The 24,885-nt window shown below is 44.4% G+C and overlaps 1 protein-coding gene and 1 long non-coding RNA gene across 7 annotated transcripts in view; one reads left to right on the plus strand and one right to left on the minus strand.

Moving 5' to 3' along the window:
• Positions 1–24,885, plus strand: part of NOVA1 (NOVA alternative splicing regulator 1) — a 635,377-nt gene that overhangs the window by 387,418 nt on the left and 223,074 nt on the right. The window lies entirely within an intron of this gene.
• LOC144782610 (uncharacterized) lies at positions 110–24,581 on the minus strand. Its single transcript, XR_013601176.1, has 2 exons — positions 24,393–24,581; positions 110–588 (listed from the first exon to the last, which is right to left on the minus strand). It is a non-coding gene; the product is annotated as an uncharacterized LOC144782610 (long non-coding RNA).

Consider the following 24,885-nt stretch of genomic DNA (forward strand, 5'->3'; position numbering starts at 1 on the left):
TCTGACGGTGTCTCTGATGCCACTGAAATAGCATGTCCTTAAATTAATTGATTCAAACATGTCAATAGATACATTGATTGATGATTCAATGATTAATTACAGCGCCATGTCAGGTATTGCTGAGGGGAATCAATGATTTCGTGCCCACCTGCAATATGTATTGCATTTATTGAACATTCATTGTTACGAGTAAATAAGTGTGAAGTGGTTTGCTTTCATTTTGCTTCATTTTGAAAATGTTCTTTCTCTTAACTCTGTTTTTTTCCTGGCCTCTTCTCAGCTCTTTGCTTTATTTACCATTTAAATATATTCTCCGGCATGCTGTAAGGTCGGATTCATGCTTTGCAGCTAGGCTGCATGTGACGAACTCTGCATCGCCATTCCCCAGATTTTCTCGCCTTGCTACCAAGCTGTGTTGACTGCAGACACTGTTCTTCCCGCCTTCGGGCAAGGGGGCCAAGTGCAAACATTGACTGTCCGCTTTCCGTCTTCGTGGCTTTTGGCTCGAGTGGCAATTTTAGAAATGTGCAAACTAAATGTTGACCAAGAAGAGCGCGTCGTCCGAGAGGCTGGTCGGTGCAGACCGTCCTGCAAAAGAGATGCATTCATCAGGAATGTGCATTGTTTTAACCGGAGAAGGACAGAAAATGTGCCGTTTGTGATGCTCTTTCTCATGCTATATATGCACATTATCACTTGAACCCTACCAGCTTAAGGCACTGATTTTAAAGAAGATAGCCTTGTCCTTACTGTTTTCAACCATTGTCCCGAACAGCATCTTAGTTTTTCACATGTTTAATACATACTTTGATTCTCTTTGTTCCGTGTGAATTACTGGATGTGGTGCTGGCTTCTGGAACATTTGAAGCATAAATGTACGACCTGGGAGCAAGATAACTGTGCTATCTCATCATCATCATCGTCATGTATTCACAAAAGCATTTAGGAGGGAGTAGTAAAGTTAGGATTCCCAACTTTACTACTCCTAAATGCCTTTTGTGAATACCGTAAGTCGTAACGTTAGGATTTTGTCTCAGTTTAGGAGTAGTAAAGTTAGGAATCCTAACTTTACTACTCCTAAATGACTTTTGTGAATAGCAAAAGTCGTAACGTTAGGATTTTGTCTCAGTTTAGGAGTAGTAAAGTTAGGAATCCTAACTTTACTACTCCTAAATGACATTTGTGAATAGCAAAAGTCGTAACGTTAGGATTTTGTCTCAGTTTAGGAGTAGTAAAGTTAGGAATCCTAACTTTACTACTCCTAAATGCCTTTTGTGGATACCGAAAGTCGTAACGTTAGGATTTTGTCTCAGTTTAGGAGTAGTAAAGTTAGGAATCCTAACTTTACTACTCCTAAATGCTTTTTGTGAATACCGAAAGTTGTAAAGTTAGGATTTTTTCTCAGATTACTTTTGTGAATCGGGCCCGAAGACATGTATGTTCCACAGTTTGACCTCCTCTGGGGGCAATTATTCTCCAAATTGCTGTGCATCAAATTCAAATTGAAATCATTTAAGACTGCGATTGTGCTGTTATTTAACTTATTTTTCATGAGTGTTGCGTAATAGATTATCTCATTGATTTTTAGGTCTCGCCTGTCGATGTGCATGCGCATCGAGCTTGCGAGACTATGGGGGCTTATCCACTCTTTATCCAACTTGCAAGGAATCGTGGCGATTCCTTGCAGTGCCCGTGACTTTTAAGCTCAATGCGCATGTGCATTGAGCTTAAAAGCGCGTGCACAGCCGCCCGCATTCCTCCGACACCTTTGAAGTGAAGCTTAGCTTCACTTCAAAGGCCCGGCTTCTTCACACCCACATGCCGCTCTGCCCCGCTCCGCCCCCTCCCCTGAGTCATCCTGCCTGCCCAGACTTCTCCTCCCCCCTACTTACATCCCGCTTTCACTTGTTAACTTTACCGCTGTCCGGGTGGTTCCATGTTATTTCTTTAACTACCTGCTCGTGACTGCCCGTCCTCGTGCTGGCACTGTGCTTTCCTCTGTGAACTTTAGGACTTCTCCATATAACTGTGGCATTCCAGAAATTCGTCATTGGAACGCAACGTGCAACGCATTGACCCGACGTTGCTCTTTGATTGCGCACCTAGAAACCTTGACGCGCAAACCAGCTTCATTCTCCTTGGCTGACACACCCAGCAGCCTTTACAGACGGACAACAGCGTGTACAACAGCTTTGTGCCAATACTAACGTGCACACCAGCTTTGTGTCCATTTTATGTACACAGCAGCTCCATGCTCTATCGCTCACGCGCACAGCGACGCTGTGTGCACTTTAATGCTCATTCGCTGGCACGCACAGCACATTTGTGCAAGTATTTGCATGTCTACCCTGCAATCCTTTCGCTGATACGCACAGCTTGATTTTAAAATTGTGTGTATAAGTTACAGTTCACTCGCTGATGCACACAGCAACTCCGCGGCGCTGACGCGCACAGTTGGATTTTAAATTGCGTGCCTACTTTACAGTTTACTCACTGATGCGCACAGCAGCTCCATGCTTTCTTGCAGACTCGCACAGCAGTGCCCAGTGCAGACTTTTACGTTCTTTCGCTGACACGCAGAGCACTTTTGTACAAGTATTTGGTCGTCTACCCTGCAATCTTTTCGCTGATACGCACATCTTGATTTTAAAACTGCGTGTCTAGTTTACAGTTCACTCGCTGATGCGCACAGCAACTCTGCTGACGCGTTTAGCTGGATTTTAAATTGCGTGCCTACAGTACAATCGCACAACACTTTAGTACAAGTATTGCGTGTCTACTCTGCAATCTTTTCGCTGATGCGCACAGCAACTCTGAGTGCAGTCTCTTTCAATCGCTGACACACACAGCACGTTCCCATCTAATTGTGTGTATACAGTACAACATATTATATCCTATGTCTTCATTAACAATATAGTGTATCTGTACTGAATATATATCCAGCATTTCAGACTGCATTTCAGAGCTTTTAGAAATGTTTATGGCTTTTTTTTTTTGAAATTCTTTAGCATTGGCTACAGGAAACAAAAATGCTAAAGATTTACAAAAAAAACCCATAAACAATTCTAAAAGCACTAACTCTAATGCTGCGAGACCTATTGCATTTCCAATGCTTGTTCAGCTTGTATCTGGGATACAAATAAATATTTTAAATTATTATTATTACTGGTGAGAAATGAAGCAGCTTCCATAGGACAACAGTCTCCTCCTTTTCGACATTCATATAAATTTTTGTTGAAACAAATGTTAGCCCACTGGGTGGTCTACTGGTAAGTGATAACTTGGTAGCTGGCCTACAGATTCTTTTGTTGCCCAGTAAATATGTAGGTACTTTACTCCAAGTCGGTATGCACCTGTTACAACGCATTCGTTACTCCGCACTACCATTACAACGCGACTTTTATAACGCATACCATTACAACGCATTGCGCTGGGGGGCGCTATAGGATAGGGAATGGTATAATTTACTATCCAACACCTTCCCTAGGGTCCACGGGGACTGGAGTTAGAATAGTAAATTATACTTACCACTATCCAGCACCCCAAAGCGCTATGCGTTGTAATGGTATGCGTTGTAATGGTCGCGTTGTAATGGTAGGTAGTTGTAACGGTATGCGGAGTAACGTCATACATCCCTCCAAGTCACTTGTAGGTATATGATTTCAAACCAATAAATGCATGATATCATATCATGTTGTCTCTGTAAATATTTCCAGTCAGCTATGTTCAAAGAGCAAATTATTATAGAGAAAACCGTATCACACTTTATGCTGCTGTCTTTGTGTTTGTTTTGTTTTAGCATTAGCAAAATCAAGTTAGTTTGCCTATTTGCCCCAGTAACTCTGTTGTTGTACAGCACTCCTGGTAGCCATGACAAATTTGTTGTCTTCTTAGCCTGTGTTTTGTTTGTTTTCTCGCATTGACACAGGCCCAATTTCTGCATACCATAAATTCTACTGTCTTGTAGATAGATGAGGTTTCCAGTGCCACTGGCGTTCGCAACAGGTGTAACACTTTACCTGTTGTTGTACAGCACTCCTGGTAGCCATGACAAATTTGTTGTCTTCTTAGCATGTGTTTTGTTCGCAACAGGTGTAACACTTTACCTGGTGGATTAGGGTGCCAAGGGTATTGGTTTGTTAAAATACTTGGTAGTGTTACAGTTGGTGATTAGAGATTATTTTAATCCATTCGGCAAATAGATGTTTAAGTGTCAGTAATAAGCTCACCTCCATTTTGGTGGCCTAAGGTTAACTCAGTATGTTCTTGATTTTCACCAGGCAAGTGGTCTTCAAACATTACACCGATGAAGGGGGTGTTGGTGAATATGAATTGAGCTATGAATGAGCAACCATTGGTTTTTATTCATTCAAAGTTGTTTCGAATTAGTGTGGTTATGGCCTGGGTGCCCAGAATTATAAACATCAAAATCACAAGCTGACTTGTAAAGTGGTGAGGTGCTAGAAGCTTGTGATTTGATTTTTTTGCTGGTGATAGTGTTGGTATTTATTTTGTGATTGCAAGCTTCTATTGCGGCATACCTTTGTGTATTCTGTGTTTCTTTGGGTGTTTTTCTAATGGCCAGTTCATTATTTACTGTTTTTTAGGGCTCACCTGCTGATGCGCTTGCGCATAGCTGGCGAAGCTCTATAGTGGCTTATCCAGAGTTTAACCAATGGCGATTCCATGCAGTGCATGTGCGCTTTTTAAGTCATTGCGCAAGCCCTAAAAAGCGCGTGCACAATGCCACCAGCCGCCTGCCTGCCTGCCTCACATTACCACATCAAAGGCAGCCCAGCCTCCCTCCCACAAGCTTCTCAGCGTGCGCTCTGCATTTCTCCTCCCAGCGCATTTCTCATCCCCTAATTATTCACGGCCGGCCGGCCGTACTTTCAGTTTCACGGCCGCTAGGCCGTGTCTCCTTTTTTTTTTTTTAACTGCCGCGCGGCGTTACTTTTGTGGCTGCGCTGTCAATGCTTGTTTAATGTTGTGCCTTTTATTTCTGAGGCACATGCTTGCAGGAATTGTTTTTTGAAAATCGCACCACATGCAAAGTCTCGACCTAGTACTTCGTTGCCATAGTCTGTTAATTGCTTCGCAATTTATATTCACCGGGTCCGATGCATTTTTTTGGCAAAGTTAAAGTTGATCCAGTATGAGTCACAGGGACCTCGATGCAATTTAGACAGGCTTCAATATATCGCGTTATGATTAAACAAAGCGGGATTCCCTAAGCACACAGCCTTCTACCTCCGTCATATCATTCACAGAAGTGTCAATAGTGTTTTGACGAGAACAACATCACATTTTTTTGTGTGTCTGTAGTGCTTCCCTGCATTCACTGTTTCCATTGCTAATAGAGAGTGCCGCATGGCTCATTATTTTCAAACAGAAAGGGGGTTACTTGAGGACTGAATGCCGTTCTATACGTAGCCCTACGCCACGGCTATATCCATGATCATTTCATGGTAGTCCATGGCATGGCAGTGCAATACAAAATGCTTAACTGTTCCTGTGTCTTGAATAGGAAAACAGGGCAAAGGGCAACTGTGTTTGGAATCCAATTTACTTGAAATAAATAGCTTGCTCAATGGTGTCATCTAAAGGGCATTAGCGGTACTCGTCATAAACACTGCAGCCTATGCTTCTATAGAAAGTTGGAAGGGTTTGTTTACATCAATAAACTCGGCTGTGATAAGGTATTGTCAATATTTCTAAAAAAACAGATACACTCGTTATATGTGTAAAAAATGAACCCTTGTCGTTTAGTTAAAGCTGTTTTTTTTTTCTACAAGATTCATTATAAGAGAAACATGTAAATGGAACCGAACTACTAGCTAGTTAGTGTAAGGAAACAAACCAAATCAACCTGCCACTGCTGAAAGCTGTCTTTAATACATCTAAGTTAAAGTTACTAAAGCATGGTGCCACGCCTTAAACATTTCATTACAAATAATAATACATCTATCTTTTATACCTTAGAAAAACATTAATAATACAAATGATAATAATACATCTACCTTTCATACCGTACAAATTACAATCATAATAATAACATCAACATTATTAAAAATAATAATAAATCTACATTTCTGTTAAATGCAAAGAAATGCCCACCCATCCACGGACTATTTTGGCGTCTCCCTATTATATGTTTGACAGAGTGTGCTGCATCACACCCAGCCGTTATTGATGGCATACTTGGATGTAGCCAGCAGAAAAAAGACAAAGAAAGGGGGTTTGCTAAGATAGCTGCCCCTTATGCAGACCATCTGCTAGGTAATGGCAAAGTGCACTCTTATCTATCGCACTCACTCTATCTATCTATTGCCCTCACTCTACCTATCTATCTATCGCCCTCACTCTATCTATCTATCGCCCTCACTCTATCTATCGCCCTCACTCTATCTATCGCCCTCTATCTATCGCCATCTATCTATCGCCATCTATCTACCTATCTATCGCCCTCACTCTATCTGTCTATGTATCGCACTCACTCTATCGCCATCACTCTATCTATCGATCGCCCTCACTATATCTATCTGTCTATCTATCGCCCTCACTCTATCTATCGCCCTCCCTCTAGCTATCAATCGCCCTCCCTCCATCAATCTATCGCCCTCACTCTATCTATCTATCTATCTCATCACCACAGCATCACTCAGCTCCACCACAGCATCACTCAGCGGCACCACAACATCACTATGCGCTACCACAGCATCACTGAACGCCACCACAACATTACTCAGCGCCAACACAGCATCAATCTTTGTAACCATTCAACAACAACTGGTTCTAATATGTTCTCTCAATGTTTCATGCTTTATTACAAATGTCACAAAAATATGTTAATATTTCACTTCTGTTCTTGTGTTTTCGTCACAATAAAATACACTGAACATAACCTTCACAAAAGGTATTTAGAAAAGTTTAAGCTATTGCCATTATAGATTACAATAACTTTTACTTAAGTATTGATTATTAAAAAAAATTAAAAGCCATTGTTATTTGTAATATCAATACATCTAAGTCACCTAAATACAGCACATATTGCATTACAAATACTATTGGTGTCACATTTGTGAAAGTTAAAACTATTGGTATTGTAAATGACAAAGCTATTAATTTAGCTATTTTCAAAACCAACACATAAATAAAAAATGTGTCATTTACAATACCAATAGCTCAAACTTTCCTATTGCGAGACCTATTGCATTGCAAATGCTTGTTTTGTTGTAGATCTGTGCACCTCCAAGATGACATTGTCTTATGCTCAGATGTGGATGGCAAATTAATGTCTTCTTCTATAATTGTTTGCTTTTGATAAATACCTATAGATTTTGTTGGTTTGTCCAAAGTAAGTCTGCTGATCTGCATCTGAATTTCTGTAGCCTGCATGGCCTTTTGCTGAATAATCTGTATGTCCTTTACTGACACAAATTTTGAGTTAGTACCATTGGTGGTTCCGTTCTTTGGCATGCTTTCAATAGGTTGAGGACCAGGTTTACCTTTGATTATGGTGCTTTTGAGGGTTGCTTCTTGTGGCTTAAGGACAGGGAAAAAGAATGTTGAAGTATTTGTTGCCTGCATTTTGCCATTTCTTGACAATGGCCTAACTTGTTTATTCAAGCTTTAACCTGCTTTTTAGATATATGTGCCAAACTGGGGTGTTTCATCTGGGTAATTGATTGACTCTACTTGAGCCTTGTCAATTTAAGCCAAGTTGATGACAATAAGAGGGTCTTCCTTCAGTAGGTTATTGACGTTGTATGGCAGGATCCTATTGTCTTGGCAGCGATATAACTGTTTAAGGTATTTTATGTTTATGTCAAATATGTGGCTGGTTATGCAGAAGATTCGGAGTGATGGTGAATTTCTGCACACACAGAGATTGTGTTCATTTAGTCTAACTGCAATTGAGGTGTCGTTTGTTTTTCCCGGTCTCTGTTTTGCAGCTGTTTCCTATTTGAAGAGTTCCTAAAGTCGTCCACTATTGACTGAGGAATCGTGGGCATGATCAATAATTTGTCTAAAATTGTGAAGCAGTTGCATTGCAAGTCAAATCCACTAATGTTGTGCTTAATAGTGTATAACCATACTTCAGTTTATGCCCAGTATTGATGTTTGACTGTCTGTCGCTTTGCTTTGTTTGAATAGGGCACAGATCATTACATTTCAAAACACAACTTATTTGTACCATGTGGTTCCCTCATACATCATTTCTTGTATTGGTGAAGGAGTAATCTAACGTCTAAACAGTTGAGGGACTGCTCTGATAGTGCAGTGCCTAACGTGTCTTCATCATGTATGTTGTGTGAGGAATAGATTGTCTTGGCATTACTAGTTTTGATATTCTCTAGGACTCCAGTTTCTGTTGTTGTACTTGTTAATGCTTGTGGATACTCAAGGGGAACCCTTTTGCTAAGTGCTGAATAGTTAGATCTTCTAGAGCTTACTGTTGAGCTCTGAGTATCAGTGGCGGCACCTCCGCTAAACCAGAGGAGCGTCCCCCCACTGCTTTTTTTTGCAGTGACACCAAGGGAAAATAAAATGATGAAAACTTGTGTTACTATCATTTTATTTTCACCTACTTACACAGCTTTGCGTCAGGGGGAGTGGGTAGGGTTGAAGTGGTAAGCAGCACCCTCCTAAGTACGCAATTAAATCTTGGCCGGCTATCTTGGGCCGCCTAAAACAGTCCTGCGCACTCCGCATGTTCTCCATGTAGGCTGCATCGGAGCCAATGTGGAGAACATGCCCAGGCCTCCAGTCAGCGCCTGAGCACCAAAACGCGACGCTCAGACCAATCACAGCACTGCTAAGGCAGCGTTGTGATTGGCTGACTGGGAGCCTGCGTGTGCTTCATCTGGCCGAGCGAGGGAGGACTACGGAGGAGAGACGTAGCGAGGAAGGAAGGTAAGTTTTTACATGGCAACTTGCAAAACTGAATGAACATGAAGGCAGATGTTACGAGCCCAAAACAGCCACTGTGCCATTCTTCCCCAATGACGGGAAGGCTTTGACCTTTGGCCTTATGACAAAGGAATTTTAAAGGACCAGCGACTAGGCTCAAAGTGCACAACAGCCTATGAAAAAGGGACTTGGGCCATCCAAAACAACAAGGAACCATGAATATAGCACAATGGGAGAGAAGTGGCCATCATGAACATATCATGGTTCAAGAAATTACATCTGCCCCCAGTATCAACTGCTGAGGAAGATGATGCCAGAGCGACAGAAAGGAATCGACTGTCTGCAGACAGTATAGAGGAGCCTGAATGACCAGTCATCCAGTCAGGTGACACAAAGAGGAGAAAACCTGACTGTCCATACTCCGGAAGCATCTCCAGCGCACGTTTCCTCACCAACGCCCTTGATGGTGCCAACAGGAGCAGCCTGAGAGCCAGCCAATATTACCAATTGCGCCCTTCCCCTCTTCCCAGCTCCCAACGCAAAGACTTTGTTAAACTGGTGACTGACACATCCCATTCAAAACCTCTTAAGGTTGGGAGGGATATAGTGAAGCAGTGCTCTAGTGTTTACATGCCGCCTGGGCCATGTACAAATAAAAGGACCAGCTGCCACTTGGGGCAGGGTCAGATACAGTATACCAAGTTTGAGTGTCTGCTGCCACTGCAAAATGACATCAACCCCTTTCGGCCATATGACGGCCTTGTTTACAACATTGGGCCCCCGTGTCCAAAGTGCTCTTTATACCACAGTGTTCATTACAACCAAATCAAACAAAATACTTAATTACTGTACTGCTGTCTCTTTCTCGGCAGCCATCTTAATGGAGTTAAAAGCTCCTATTATTCTTGAAGTTATTCATGTGACATGTATGTATGTTCTGTGTACTAGACATAGTCGGCAACAATATTCCTCCTCATTATTAACTCCACTCAGTTAAACCTTGAGAGAAGATGTTTCATAAAACTCATCTTGACTCATTTGCAACTCTGTACATTTGTTCTTCTAAAAAATCAAATTTCTGATCGAAAAGAAAATATCAAAATACCATAAAACATAACGTCTTATAGTTTGATTATCACACATTCATGTTGGATGACCACTCCTGGTTCTATCACATCTCCCGAGCATCTAGTTCCCAACACTAAATGTATGGGGTTTAGGGTTGTGAGAGGTTTTTAGGATTCGGGCATGGTTAAGTGTACAAGGGGTGAGGTCTTTTCAGGGGTCAGAGATGGGTGGAACTTAGAGGTGACTAAGGTTTTAGAGGTCAGGGATGGAAGATTTTGAAGGGTGTTTAGGGTTTTTTAGATTTATGGGTTTAAGGATGCAGGAGTTTAGGGTTGGTGAGGGGTTTTAGTGGTTAAGGATTGATGGGCTGTAGGGTGGGGAGGGGTATCTAGGGTTCAGGAGTGGGTGGCTTTTAGGTGGTGAGAGGTTCTTAATTGATCAGGAATGCAATTTTCAACCATCTGAATTAACTGTAAAACTCTCAGAGAAAAGAGGTCTGATGGAAAAAGAGTCTGGAAAAAAAGTCTGGAAAAAAACATCTAATTAAGTGCCAATTTACACGTTCTTTTTCTCATTTAATGGTAAAAAAAAGTAATGAATTTGGTTGTCAAATGACAGTGAGTGAGAAGCATATGATGTGCACTAGTAGAAGACCTTGTTTCATTTAAAAAAAAACTAACATTTATGTGAGAAATGGGAAGTGAGGCATTTCTAAATGGGAAGTGAGACATTTCCAAAAGGGAAGTGAGACATTTCCAAAAGGGAAGTGAGACATTTCTCCAGGTGTGGTGTTAGTTAGCCCGTTGTAATGGTGTGACTATCACAAGGTTGCCATTCTTGAGATTTTGTAGACAAATTTTTGCTTAATGCTTTATTTCTCAGGCATAGCAAAGGGGTATTCTTGGCATAATATGACCATTGTATCCCTAGTATATGTCAAGTAATGGCGAATTGATGTTTGGGGACTTAATTAATGTACAAAACATGAACGTTAATATGTGGGAAGAATTTTTAAATGTAACTATAATTTTAATTAAAAGCTGGTATTTTCAAGCAGGGTGTGTGCAGTTTAAACAAGCAATGGCAAATGCATTAGGTTTTGCCGGTGTGATTAATATTAAGCAGTGTTTTGTTGTAAGTTGTAGCTTGTTGTGTAGTTGTACAACGTAAGTTAAAGAAAGTCAGTTAAAGTGTTATGACTTGCTTATGATTAACAACAACAAAAGAGTGTTCAGAGCTCGTCGGGAAGGACGGGTTTCAGAGCACAAAGAGAAAAAAGTAGAAACACCCTCTTGGTGTTTATAGAAAGCCCTCACTCGCCGACCTGGTCGGTGACATGCTTCATCATCGGGCCACACTGGGAGTGGCAGAGTGCCACCCCAGTGTGCTTCAACGCCAGATTTACTGCGGAGTGGGTAATGTGAAGTTGTGAGTGGCTAAGTGGTTGTGTAAGTGACTAGAGAAAGTGTAGGTGGTGAGATTAAAAATGTCTTAATTGTATCAAAAAATTCTTTATTGCCTGATCAATAAGATATATTAAAAATATGTGTGGGAAAACTCAGCCAGATAAATTGAGTGGCTTGTTTCCTCTAGATTTATGTGCTGGTCAACATGTTTCTGCCAATGTCGGTGTTAATTTACCTGGCATTCGTCAGGACCTATAGTGTAATAAACCCCGGCGGTATGGACGCGCTAAGGCCCACCCTACCAAGGGACGTGAAAGTGAAAATAAAAATACTGTCAAAATGAAGTGCAACAAAATGGTAGGTTCTCGCAGTTTTGGAGACCACACAAAAATTTAAAATGCACTTGACAGGTGTGAAGCTATCACACCATAGACCTCGGGAGGTGGGTGGTGATGCAATTGGCACACCGCCCTCAGCAGCTAGCACCCGCTTGGTACCTGCGTCTGCCCTCGGTAACCGGGTCTCGTGGATCATCCACTTCCTTTTGACAGTATTTTTATTTTTACTTTCAGGTCCCTTGGTAGGGTGGGCCTTAGCGCGTCCATACCGCCGGGGTTTATTACACTATAGGTCCTGACGAATGCCAGGTAATTTAACACCGACATTGGCAGAAACATGTTGACCAGCACATAAATCTAGAGGAAACAAGCCACTCAATTTATCTGTCTGAGTTTTCCCACACATATTTTTAATATGTCTTATTGATCAGGCAATAAAGAATTTTTTGATACAATTAAGGCATTTTTAATCTCACCACCTACACTTTCTCTAGTCACTTACACAACTACTTAGCCACTCATGACTTCACATTACCCGCTCCGCAGTAAATCTGGCGTTGAAGCACACTGGGGTGGCACTCTGCCACTCCCAGTGGGGCCCGACGATGAAGCATGTCACCGACCAGGTCGGCGAGTGAGGGCTTTCTATAAACACCAAGAGGGTGTTTCTACTTTCTTCTCTTTGTACTCTGAAACCCGTCCTTCCCGACGAGCTCTGAACACTCTTTTGTTGTTGTTAATGATGACCAGTGGGGAATAAGAGTGTTCCCTTCTCCCTACCTCTCTCCTTGTTGATACATGACTTGCTTATGTGCAAAATGGCAATATATAGTGCAGGTAAGTAATAGCAACATTTTGAAAAACAAAATGAGAGAGGGAAAAATTAGAATTAATTGATATAATAGCAATATTATGTGTTTAGAGGAGTTCTGACTTTTGGGCTCAATCACACTGCTCCTGCTGCTCCATTCAAATCATGCACATAGTGCCTGTAAGATAAATGCATTTGTGACTTCCTGTTTAGCAGCAAAATACAGCAATATTTGGGGTTTAGAGGAGTACTGACAACTTTTGTCCCCGGTGCCACTAAACCTGCTATACCCATTAAATTATAACCCTATTGCTTGTAAGGTAGCTGCACTTGTGACTGCCTGTTTAGTAGTAAAATATTGCTATATTTGGTGTTTAGAGGGATTCCTAGTGATGTGGGCCTCAGGGTCACTGTACCTGCTGCACCATTGAAATCATGTCCCTAGTACCTGTAAGGTAACTACAATTGTGACGGCTTATTTAGTAGTTGAATATAGCAATAGTTGGTGCTTAGAGGACTTCTGACAACATATTGCTGTGGCGCCTCTGCACCTGCAGCACCAATGAAATCATGACCCTAATGCCTGCTAGATAACTGCCCTTGTGACTGCCTTTTTAGTAGTGAAGTTTAGCAACAATCTGCATTTAGTGCGGTCCCTAGAGCTTTTGGCCTCAATGCCACTGTACCTGCTGCATCATTCAAATCAAGTCCCTTTTAACTGCACGCTATTAATTAGTGGGCCAGTGAACAGGGGGAGGGGAATAGTTCTACGTCTTTGTATTAATATGGTAAAGTATAGTTCATTAGATAACCACAAGTTTTCTAACACTCTGATATTTCTTTATATCAGTGATCTGGCAATTCTCTTTTTTTTGCTCCTTAGACAAAATGACATTGTATTAACTAGAGTTCTTATATACGAATATCCATTCTGTTGCTTATACTTTAGAGATGATATTTATATTCATGACTGTTAATAGCTCTTTGTCATTTGGATCGAATATGAGTCATATACGCTATAATGATTAAAAACTCAATAAAATTGTGTTTTAAAAAAAAATCCCTTTTAACTGCAAGATAACTGTAATTATTGACAAATTTTGGCCCGGTGCCACTTCTGCACCATTGAAATCACGACCCTGTTGTCTGCAAGGTAGCAGCACCTGTTTATTAGTAAAATATAGCAACATTAGGTGTTTAGAGGGGTGCCTAGAGCTTTTGGGCGTGGCGCTACTGCACCTGCTTCACCATTCAAATCATGATCCAATTGCCTGCTAGATAAATGCACTTGTGACTGCCTTGTTTAGTAGTAACATTTTGCAATAATCTGGGTTTAGTGTGGTCCCTAGAGCTTTTAGCCCCAGTGCCACTGCACCTGTTGCATCATTCAAATCAAGTCCTTTTTAACTGCAAGGTAACTGCAATTGTGACTGCCTGTTTAGTTGTCAAATATAGCAATATTATTTATTTAGAGGAGTTCTGACAACTTTTGAGCCCGGTAATACCATTCAAATCATGACCCTGTTGTCTTCAAGGTAACTGCACTTGTGCTTGCCTGTTTAGGAATATAATATAGCAATATTAAGTGTTTAGTGGGGTGCCTGGTGCGAGCTTTCGGTCCCGATGCCGCTGCACCTGCTGTGCCATTCAAATAATGCCCTGTTGCCTGCAGAATAACTTCCCTAACTTATGACTGCCTGTTTAGTAATAAAATATAGCAATATGTGGTGTTTAGTGGAGTTATGATAACTTGTGGGTATGGTGCCACTGCACCTGCTGCATCATTTAAATCAAGCCTCTTTTAACTGCAATTGTGACTGCCTATTTAGTCAAATCTATCAATATTAGGTGTTTAGAGGACTTCTGATAACTTTTTGGCCCAGTGTCACCGCACCTGCTACACTGTTCAAATTATGACCCTAACGCTTGTTAGATAACTGCACTTGTGACTGCCTGTTTAGTTATAAAATATAACAATATTACGTGTTTAGAGGAGTTCTGAGAACTTTTGGGCCCAGTGCCACTGCACTTGATGCACCATTCAAATCATGACCCTGTTGTCTGCAAGGTAACAGTGCTTGTGACTGCCTGTTTTGTAGTAAAGATAGCAGTTTTAGGGGCTTAGTGTGGTGCCCAGAGCTTTTGTTCCTGGTGTCACAGCACCTGCTGTACCAATGAAAACATGACCCGGTTGTCTGTAAGTGACTGCCTGTTTAATTTACAATTTTAGCAATAATCTGTATTTATGGGGTTCCCTTGACTTTTGGCCCCGTTGCCACTGCACCTGCTTCACCATTCAAATCAGGCCCCTTTTAACTGCAAGGTAACTGCCCTTGTGGCTACCTGTTTAGTTGTAAAATATAGTGCATTTCTTGAATATTAACTTTATTGTTAACGTGCAATGTTTATTACAACATATAGAATGTGATCATAATGACTAAATAGATGAAGTTGAAAAAATCAATCCGATAATGCCTACAAAGTGCAAAGAAAGGTACTGAGGCATGAATAGGAATGGCACAAATGTTCCAAGGCTAAAACATCTGTTTTACACAACTAAGTAATAAAAAGCAACCATTCCAGCATACTGTTAGAAGCTGTCTGCTTTTTCCGGGGGAAGAGATCTTATCTTGACAGCGAATGGGACTTAAACAGTGTGAAAAGCTTTAGTAGAAGTATTGTAAATGCGTGCAACCAGTGGAAGTTATCAAAAAAGAAAAGTCGAATTAACACACAAATTCGGCTATGGGAACTGATAAGAGCACCCTTTTAAGATATACTAAATACAAGAGATTTCACAAGCACAGCACAAGCGCTGTACAGGTGATACCTAAAAATGCCAAGCTGGTGCTTGGAGGCCAAATGACTACATTTATTTAAAGTGCATTTTTGAGTAACAGTCATGCTGGGTTGACTATACCATCTGCTGATGTATGCTGGTCTTCTTGGCACAGGGCGCTTGTTATCTCAAGATTCATGTGGAAGCAAGGACATCATATGTAATGAAATAGCTTTTCTTGTCATTATCTTCACTACTCTTATCTGCTACCTGACCAAGTTAATGTTGGTAGATCTTGAGGGGTATGCGCTGTCAGAGCCTGTAAAGTTACTGCAAATTCTGTGGTATCTTTTGCGTCTGCCCAGGAGCAATTTGTTTAATCTGAGGTAAAGTTCTGATTACCTTGGCCTGAGATTGTGAGCTATATCAAACTTTTCATTTCCTAACACTGGCTTTTTAACATAGATTCTCACCCACACTGTGTTGACAGGGAATCTACCAGAAAGAGGCAGGATCAAATAAAAAAGTACACAAAAGGTAGAAGTGAAGGAAGGTGCCATGCACATCTTAAAAGAGATAGGAAATCACAAATACATATTATACAAACTGCCTATACAACCTATTGATTTTTAAACATTTTTGGGAAATTGAGCTGAAAACTGCAGTTATACTACCATGTATTCAATGTTTTCGGGGTGAAAGTTGGATGTGAATCCACATTACTGCTATTCAGGTTATTGTTTTCCTTGTCAAAAATGAAAGTTTTGAACTGTTTCAAGTGTGTCACCTCAAATCTGCCTCTAACAGAAGCTTTACAAAACAATCAATCAGGGGTGGTATGGTGCAACTACTAAACCCACGAGGGTCTCAAGGCACTGGAGGCGAGGAGGTGGCTCCTTTGAGCGCTGGGGTCATCTGAAGAGCCAGGTCGCGAGGGCCTTGCTGAACTGGAGCAGTGTTGGGGCTTGCCCGAGATGGAGGGGGAGGTCGATCCAGATCTTGGCTCTGAGGCTGGTGAAGGACTTTCCTCTAGTTCTGGTATTGTACATGCATGGAATGGTGGCCAGAGAGAGGTCAGCTGATCGGAGGTGTCTTCTGGGTGTGTGGAAGGAGAGTGTGGAAGGAGAGAGACGGTTGTTCGGGTATGTTGGCCTGGTGTTGTGGAGGGCCTTGTATGCGTGAGTGAGGGGTTGTGAGAAGTTGGCCTGGTATATGATGTCCACAGTTCTGTGGGCACCTTGTATCAGTCCAAACAATCCCTTATGGTGGTGGTTGTAAGTCAACCTTATAGACAAGCTATCCTAGGGGTAGCATGGACTAAGCAGCCTTAAAGGCTTAACTCCAAAGGACATGTGAAGCCAGCTGTTTTACCATATGCAATCCTGTAATGCCAAATGAAAGGACACCACACAAGTTATATATTTATCAAAATATATGTATTTATTCTTAGAATAATCCCCACTACTCTTTATGAGCAATGAAGCACAAGCGTTTAAATAAAAGCACAGTATAACATAGACAAGTTGCACGTTTTGGATGAGGCCGGTGGCCACTCAAACCATATATAAAAAAAGTGGTATAACAATCACTAATCGATCAGGGGTAAGGCCTAGGGCCTTGTGAATCGCTGGGACTACACTGGACTAACAGCAGTTAGGACAGGAGTAGCCCGCGGGATTCGGGTGCAGTGCGGGAAGCACGGCTTGCACCAATGTAAAGTCAATGGTGCGTAAAAGTTACAAAGTTATTGCAAAAGGAGTCTTCCGACTGGACTAGGATTACCAAACTTTAGACTTAGGCACTAGAGGTGTGTACCAGTGTGGGAACACCGGCGCTAGTAAGTTACCTCATCCACAGGACGCGGGTGCCAACCTGTGTCGGGTTTCGTCACGCAGTTCGATGGTGCCTGAGGATGAAGATGCTGCAGGCGTCCAGAAGAGAAGTGTCCGGTGCGATCCAAGGGTGGATCGAAGTTGAAGGGTACCTGAAAGCAGAGGGGACAGAGTCTGGGTCACTAGCCAGTGACCAGGAAGGAACCAGGAAGGAACCAGGCAATGTCGGGCGCAATCAGGTTGATGTCGGGTGCCTTGTCTCCACTGCCACGTGGACTCTGGGGCACCGAGGATGTCCTGGAGTGGAGCACGAGTTGTCCCACGAAGGCTCTCGCTGTCGGCGGTGTTGGCTTCCGGATCGGAGTCAACAAGCCTTGGCAAGGGCAACCCACGCAGGATTCGAAGAAGGCTTAGCACTCGGACCAGCAAGGTCAGAGCGGGTGCTCCTTTTCAGGGGAGCGCGGGCCAATCTGGAGCAAACAGATCAGCTGTGTAAATTCGTAGGTTCGTCGGTTCTGGGGCCACTAGCCAAGGGGCAAGCGACCGGACCAACGCGTCGAGCAGGAAAATGCAAAAGGGCCCCACGCAGCACTCGTCGAGTGTGGAGGGGTGAGCTTCGGTGCACAAGCTGCTCGGGGCTGGAGCTTCTCAGACTCCAATGCACAGCTTCGAGGGAGCCTCGGGTGCTGCACAGTCAGCGCTTTGTTGTTCCTCCAAGATGGCCGCTCCCACGCTTCAGGTTGCCTCCACGGGTCTCAGCTCTGCATAGACTGTGGATCGGGCTGTTGGAAGGCAGGAAAGCTGGCTCTTGTCGATCTCTGTTGCTCGAGTTCCGGCGGGAACTGCAACAAAGTAAATATTGAGGTGCTGGAAGGTGCCTGTTTGCACAGGGTGGTCACTCTTTGACCACAGGGGAGATTCTTCAGTCTTCCACGTCGAGTGGGATGTCGAAGGGTCCAGAGTTTCGTTTCATAAGTTTCAGTCAGGATAATCTGATGTGCATTGGCACTGCTCCCACCTATATTCCAAATCTGGGGGCTGGATTACCTGCTAGGTCCCTCTTATGGGTGGGACCCAGGAAGGGGGTGGTTACACCCCTTTCCTTTGTCCAGTTTGCCGCCAAGACTGGGGCTGGAGTGCCCCAGAACCGGTTTGACTGGAATCTGCCCAGGGACACCTTGTGCGCCCCAGGCAGTGTCTAGTTTCATTCAACCCTCCCTGCTACAATCCACTATCTCCTGTCTGGGGTGGTGTGACACCTCCCTGTGACAGGAAACCCTTTGTCCAGGCGTCCTCTGCCAAGTTTCAGTCAGCAGCAGGAGGTCAGACATGTGTCTGTGGCAGCAGCATCCATTTTGTGATGCTGGGGCTCTGGTTAGGATTAACCGCATTTGCAGTAAGTAACATGTCTTCTCCCTCTCGAAGGGTGGAATGCTACCCCCGTCGCCAGAATTGGCGAGGGGGTAGTATTCCAAAATGTGTGACACCAAACACGACATGTTTTGATAAAGCCAAACCAAAGTTAGCATTTACCGCGAGGATTATAATGCACTTAAGAGTATATGGTATGGCAGTATCACTGGAACAGCAGTAAGGAAATGGTTCCGAACACTGCAGACAGGCTCAGCTCATGCTAGAGCACCATCTCACATAAAACCAAGCACTCTGCCTCCAGGATTGTTAAGGCCTGCCATAGGAGTGACTTATTGGCATATATGTGTCCACATATAGGTTTAGACATAGGTATACTATATCTAAGCAAGGGGCGATTACACCACCTTGCCCCAGCTGTGTGAACAGCCAGTTGTGTCGATTTAAGTACTAGCCAGGGGTGGCAAAAGATATGCTGCAGCCCCTGGTAGGCCTTGGATGCACCTATGCCCTGGGCACCTATAGTGCATGGTACAGGGGCTGACAAGGTGTCCAGTACCAAATTGGTGATGTACCTAGGGTACATGGAGTCCATTTAAAGAGAGAGCAGATAACCTGGGACCATGATTAGCAGGATCCCAGGCCAACTAAGTCGAAAACCAGCTAAACACAAGGCAAATAATCTGGGGTAAACATAGTCAGGTATCCACCTTCCTACAGGGGTTTGAAGGTTATTCTTTTTTCGATAGGGAGCCAGTGGAGATAGCAGAGGTATTGGATGATGTGGCTGCAACTAAGGATGTCTAGGATCAGTCTGGCTGCGGCGTTCTGGACGGTTGATTCCGGCATAGAGAGCATTGCTGTTGTCCAGTCTGCTACTGATGAGAGTGCATGTGACACTTTTTCTGAATTCGGATGGGATCCATCTGAACATTTTTCATTCAAGTATGCAGAGGGTGGTGAAGCGGGCTGAGGATACAGCGTTGATTTGGTGGTTTATTGTGAGTGATGAGTCTAGTATGATGCCGTGGTTTAATGCATGTCCGTTGGGTGGGGGGTTTCCGAGGGCAGGGGGCTACCAGGAGTCATCCCATGTGGAGGGGGTGGAGCCAAGAATGAGGACTTCTGTTTTCTTGAAGTTGACTTTCAGGCAGCTCTTCTTCATGCAGCAACATCTTTTATCCCTTCTTGGAAGTTGTGACTCGTGATGTTGGGTTAGTTGGTGAGGGAGAGGATAAGCTGGATGTCGTCGGCATAGGAGATGATGTTGAGCCCTTGGTTTCTAGCGATGGTTGCGAGGGAGGCCATGCAGATGTTGAAGAGGGAGGGGCTGAGGGAGGTTCCCTGGGGCACTCCGTTGTTGGTTCCGAGAGGTAGGGCTCTGAGTTCTGCCAGTGAGAAATGAGCATAGCCAGTCGAGGGCCTTTCCACGGATGCTGGCGTCATAGAGTCGGGTGGCTAGTGTGCAGTACGAGACGGTGTCGAAGGCAGCCAAGAGGTCCAGGAGAAGGAGGGCTGCCATTTAGCCCTGGTCGAGGAGGGAGCGTATGTTGTCGGTGGCAGTGAGTGGGTTGGTCTCGGTGCTGTGGTTGCTGAGGAATCCAGATTGGTAGATTACCAGGACATTGTTGGCTTTGATGAAGTTTGCTAGCTGGGTGTTGATGGCCTTTTCAATGACCTTGGCTGCGAATGGAAGCAGAGAGATGGACCTAAAGTTTTTGAGGTCTGTCGGGTCTGTGGGGTTTCTTTCAGGAGCGGGTTGAATTCAGTGTGTTTACAGTCAGGAATGTGGTGGATTTTGAGGGAGCAGTTGACCGTCCAGCGTAGATTGGGTGCAATGACTGTGGCAGCTCTGTGGAAGATGTGGGGTGGGCAAGGGTCTGAGGGTGCTCCAGAGTGGATGCTCTTCATGGTCTTTAAGTTGTCTTCTGTGGTGAGTGGGGTCCAAGTAAGCAGGGTTTGTCGGGTGGCATCGCTGAGGGGGAGCTGGAGCAGTGCGGAGGTCTTGGTTATTGAAATTGTTGTAGATCATCTTATTCTTGAGGTGAAAAAAGGTGCTGTGTCGGTTGAACAGGTCTCGGGAGGGTGGGATATCTTTTGTTTCGCTGCAGGATTTGGCAAATTCCTAGATGATGGAGAAGAGTTCTTTGGTGTTATGCGCATTGGTGAGGATTCTGTCTTGGAGGTTTTCTTCTTTGTGGATTTGATGAGTTGGTGGTGTGCTGTGGTGGCTGCTCTGTAGGCAGTGCGTGTTTCTGAGGTCTTGTGTTACCCTTTTTGGATTCTTAGAGTGCAGGGGTGAACCAGCTTGCATTCTTGATATGTTGTCCTGTGGCAGTCTTGAGGAGGGCGAGTGTGTTGCCATAGTTTGTGATCCAGCTGTGGAGATTGTGTGCCGCGCTGTTAGTGTCTGGCGTAGTCGGTGGAGTGGTGCTGATGAGGGCAGAGGTGAGCTGGTCTTTGGTGACTTTGTTCCAGGTTCTTCGGAGAAGGCGGTGGGTGTGCTTTTGTTTTTTTTTTTTTTTAAGGAGAAGTGGATGTAGTGGTTGTCTGTCCAGAGGAGTTCCGTGGTGCAGCTGTAGGTGATGCTCTTTCCTTCTGAGAAGATGGGGTTAAGTGTGTGCCCTGCTGTGTGTGTGTGTGGGCAGTGACTAGTTGCTTCAATCCTATATTGGCGAGGTTCTAAAGAGGGTGGTGGTGTTGAGGTTGTCCAGGTGGAAGTTTAGGTCTCAGAGTAGGATGTAGTCTGTGGAGGTGAGGGTGTGGTGTGCGATGAGGTCAGTGATGGTTTGGAGGCTGGGTGGTCTGTAGATGAGGGTCCTACGGAGAGCCATTTGAGAGTTGGTCTTGATCTGGAAGTGGAGGTGCTCCATGAGGGTTGTAGTGTCATCCGGGCCAGTGGTCATCATGCAGAGGGATTTTGTGGGCGATGGCAATACCTCCTCCTGGGCAGATGGGGCAGTCCTACCGCGGGATCTGTCGGAAATGGCGGTGGCGATATTGGGTGCTGGGTTGGCGTTGGTTCAGGTTTCTGTCAGGAAGGCGATGTTGGGTGCCCAGGTGTTGAGGAGGTCCCAGATTTCTATAGCATGAATGTGTAGGGAGTACACGTTGAAGAGGATGCAGTTGAGTGGTTTGTGAGCAGTGAGGTCCGGAAGGCTGGGGACTGCTGCTGGTGTCCGGAGGTGGGTGAACAGAAGGTGCAGCGGCAGTGCTGGCAGGAGGTTGTGCCTTGGGTGTTCCTCGGCGTAGAAGGCTGCCAATTGTTGCTGCATCCGGGGTTGAGAGCGTGGAGGGTGCTGGAGTCATAGTGGAGGCGGGTCGGAGGACCAGGGTCCTTGCTTGTGGTGGCAGTAGGGTTGCTGATGGGCACAGACGGGCTTGCCTTTGGCTGGGGCTGCCTTTGGCGCCCCAGCACAGCGGCCACCATTAAGTAGGAATCTTACAGCTGAGAGATGGGATGGGCACACTGGGGGGTGAGAAGGGCCGTGGGGGCAGCAGCAGAGGTGGAAAACCGTCTCAGGAAAAAGAGAAAAGAGAAATGAGAGGAAACAGAAATAAACAGAAAGGAAACAGAAAGAGAAGCAAAAAGAGAAAGAGAAAAAAGAATCAAGAGAGGCTCTGCCACTGGACCACCAGGGATAAGGCCCAGGCAGGAGCCTGCAGGTGGAGTAGGGCATTGAAACCCCTACAATGGAGCTCACGGGGCTCAGGGGTCAACGCTTGGTGGTGCAGCTGCACGGGGAGAGCAGTCACACTGACCAGGTCAGTGGTCATGCTAAACAAATTCATTTAAATATTAGGTACCTTAGTGTTTCACTTTCTTTTCTAAAAATTTTTTGGTGGGAGCACCCATGTAAACCAGGCTTGGCCGAACTTTAAATCACGACGCTAGTTTGTGTAATTTCACGTATTTAATGTTAGACTTGTTACGCATAATTCATGAAACTATTTCATTATGCCATGTTGCATTATTACACTGCTACTCACTACAAAATAATAGCAGGTGGTTGCGGGAACAACAGGAAGAACAAGATTTCGAGTGACTGTTGTTTGCAGCAATTGTGTTTTTGTGCTATTTTCTTTGTTTCGGGAAAACTGCTTCTTCACTCAAAAATTGACGTGAGCACGCATTTTGCACTATAATATATTGCTAAATGACGGTTTCAGATTTTGCATAATTACACGTCGTTTCACATAATTTCCCCATAATTTCATGTAATTATGGCAAAGCAAATAATGCTAATTTTGCACACTCCTCTTTAAAATACACTGGGGATGTCTGTTTTGCTTACTTTGGTTTCTTGGTGCAATTGTGATGACTATTTACACCCCACCTCTTTCCTGGTGCACCCCCAAGACAAAGAGAGTTCGCATGGGCGGCAGACGCTTTTCCCTACAGGCCACAAAGCTTTGGAATTATCTTCCTGATACCATTTTAGGTTCAGGAAGATGTTAAAAACCTTCCTGTTTGCCTAAAGCTTCTAGGAATGAATGGGTCTTGGAAGCGCTGGGATGCCTTCGGGTAGCCATGCGCTATACAAATATGTAGTCATTCATTCATTCATTCATTTGACATTGGAAAAGATTTCAGACAACATTTGCTACTGTCTGCCTTTCATATAAACATAATTTCTACTCGCAGGTCACTAACTGTCAGTGATGGCTCCTCCTCCAAGGCGGAGGACCGTCGCCCCACTACTTTTCACAGTGTAAAAAAAAAGATTTTTTTTTTAATAACTTGATGTTATTATCATTTTATTTGATCATGCTGACGCATCTTGTAGGGGTGGGGTGGACATGCTCTGCTCTCAGAGCAGGAGGGAGGAGTGGTGGGCACTCTGTGAGTACACAATGACTGATTGGCCGACCCGAAGAGTCATGCGTACTTTGCATGTTCTCCACCCAGGCTCCATTACAGCCTGGGTGGAGAACATGCCCAGGCTCCCATTCCCTGCCTGAGTGCAGAACTACGGCGTTCAGACTAATCACAACGCTGCATTGCAGCATTGTGATTGGCTATGGGTAGCCTGGAAGCCCGGATGCTTCTTGCTAACTGTGATGTCAAAAGATGCAGAGTCCTTGAAGGTGGCCACGCTCAGCTGTCCGTGGGGCAAGGAGTCGCCCCCAAGGTAGAGTGGAGATCTAATTTTAGCTCGGCCTGCATGACCTGTCCTCAGCCTGACACAGCAGTGTGAGCTTTGGATACTGTTACCCAAAGACGTTTCAAGGCATTGGCAAAGTGGGCAATTGCCCAGGCACTCCCAAGGGGGTTCCTGGGAAAGGAAACTTTCTCGTTACCTAGTTTACCTCTGTCTAGTTCCATTTCTCAGCCTGTTTCCTCTCTGTCACCCTCTACTTCTGAGTCTCCCTCTCTTTACCCAGCGACATATTAACTATTTATGGGGGCTCTGGAAAGACATAGTTAACGATTTTTGTTTCAGCACCGGTACTGAGAGTTTGGCATCAGGCGGGCTGCAATTAGAATAAACATTGCAAAAAGGGGGCCTCAACATGTCCTGCCATTTTTTGATACAACAATGCTGTTGCTACCTATTTCATTTACCCATTACCACTCTGTAATCCGTCGTTTAAGCGTTCACCCACGTGTAACTACTACCCAGGCGGAAGCGTCCTCTGAGCCCTGGGACACAGGTTTGCATCTGCGCGCCTGAGATACGCGAGACCTGTGCACCTTCAGGGTACGCCAATCCATTGCTCTGTTTTTGCATTATTTTCCTTTAACCGAGGACTATCGTTGAGACATGAAAGACAACATAGCTGCAGTTCATACTTTCCATGAGTAGTAAGTAACCTTTCCCGCTGCCAGAGCCATGAAGTCAAAGGGAAAATGAAATAATGTTAGAAATGCACCTCTTTTCCGTGCAGGAATCGGCCTTCCTTCGGGCGGATTGTCACCTCCTTGGGCACCCGTCATCCTGGTGGTGTACCCCATCCGCCACCACAAGCTCGTGTGGGATCGCAGTATGCTATTGTGGTGGTGTTGCGCGTTTCCCTAAAGAAATAACCAATGTTTTACAAAGCACTCCGAGTTCAGCGCAGTCTAAGTTTATGCTTTAAATGAAAGCTCCGGAGTGCGGGTTGACCCAGCGCTGATTTATTTGCTTGCCTTGGCGCACATCCAACATGTCTGAGGTTTCCCCATTCCTGTCTCCAGTGAAGGCTTGGCGTGTTTTCGTTTTCAGTGCAGATGACGGACTCTAGGTTAGCATGTGTCAAACAGTTAGGGGCTAGTAGCCCAATAGCACCATCACCTTCCAAAAACGTGGCTGCCATGAACGCACGAGCACCCAGGTGGCACACTCCTTCAAAACATGGCTGCCATGAACGCACGAGCGCTCAGTTG

This window comes from Lissotriton helveticus, chromosome 9 (assembly GCF_964261635.1).
Source record: "Lissotriton helveticus chromosome 9, aLisHel1.1, whole genome shotgun sequence".
NCBI classification, from domain to species: domain Eukaryota; kingdom Metazoa; phylum Chordata; class Amphibia; order Caudata; family Salamandridae; genus Lissotriton; species Lissotriton helveticus.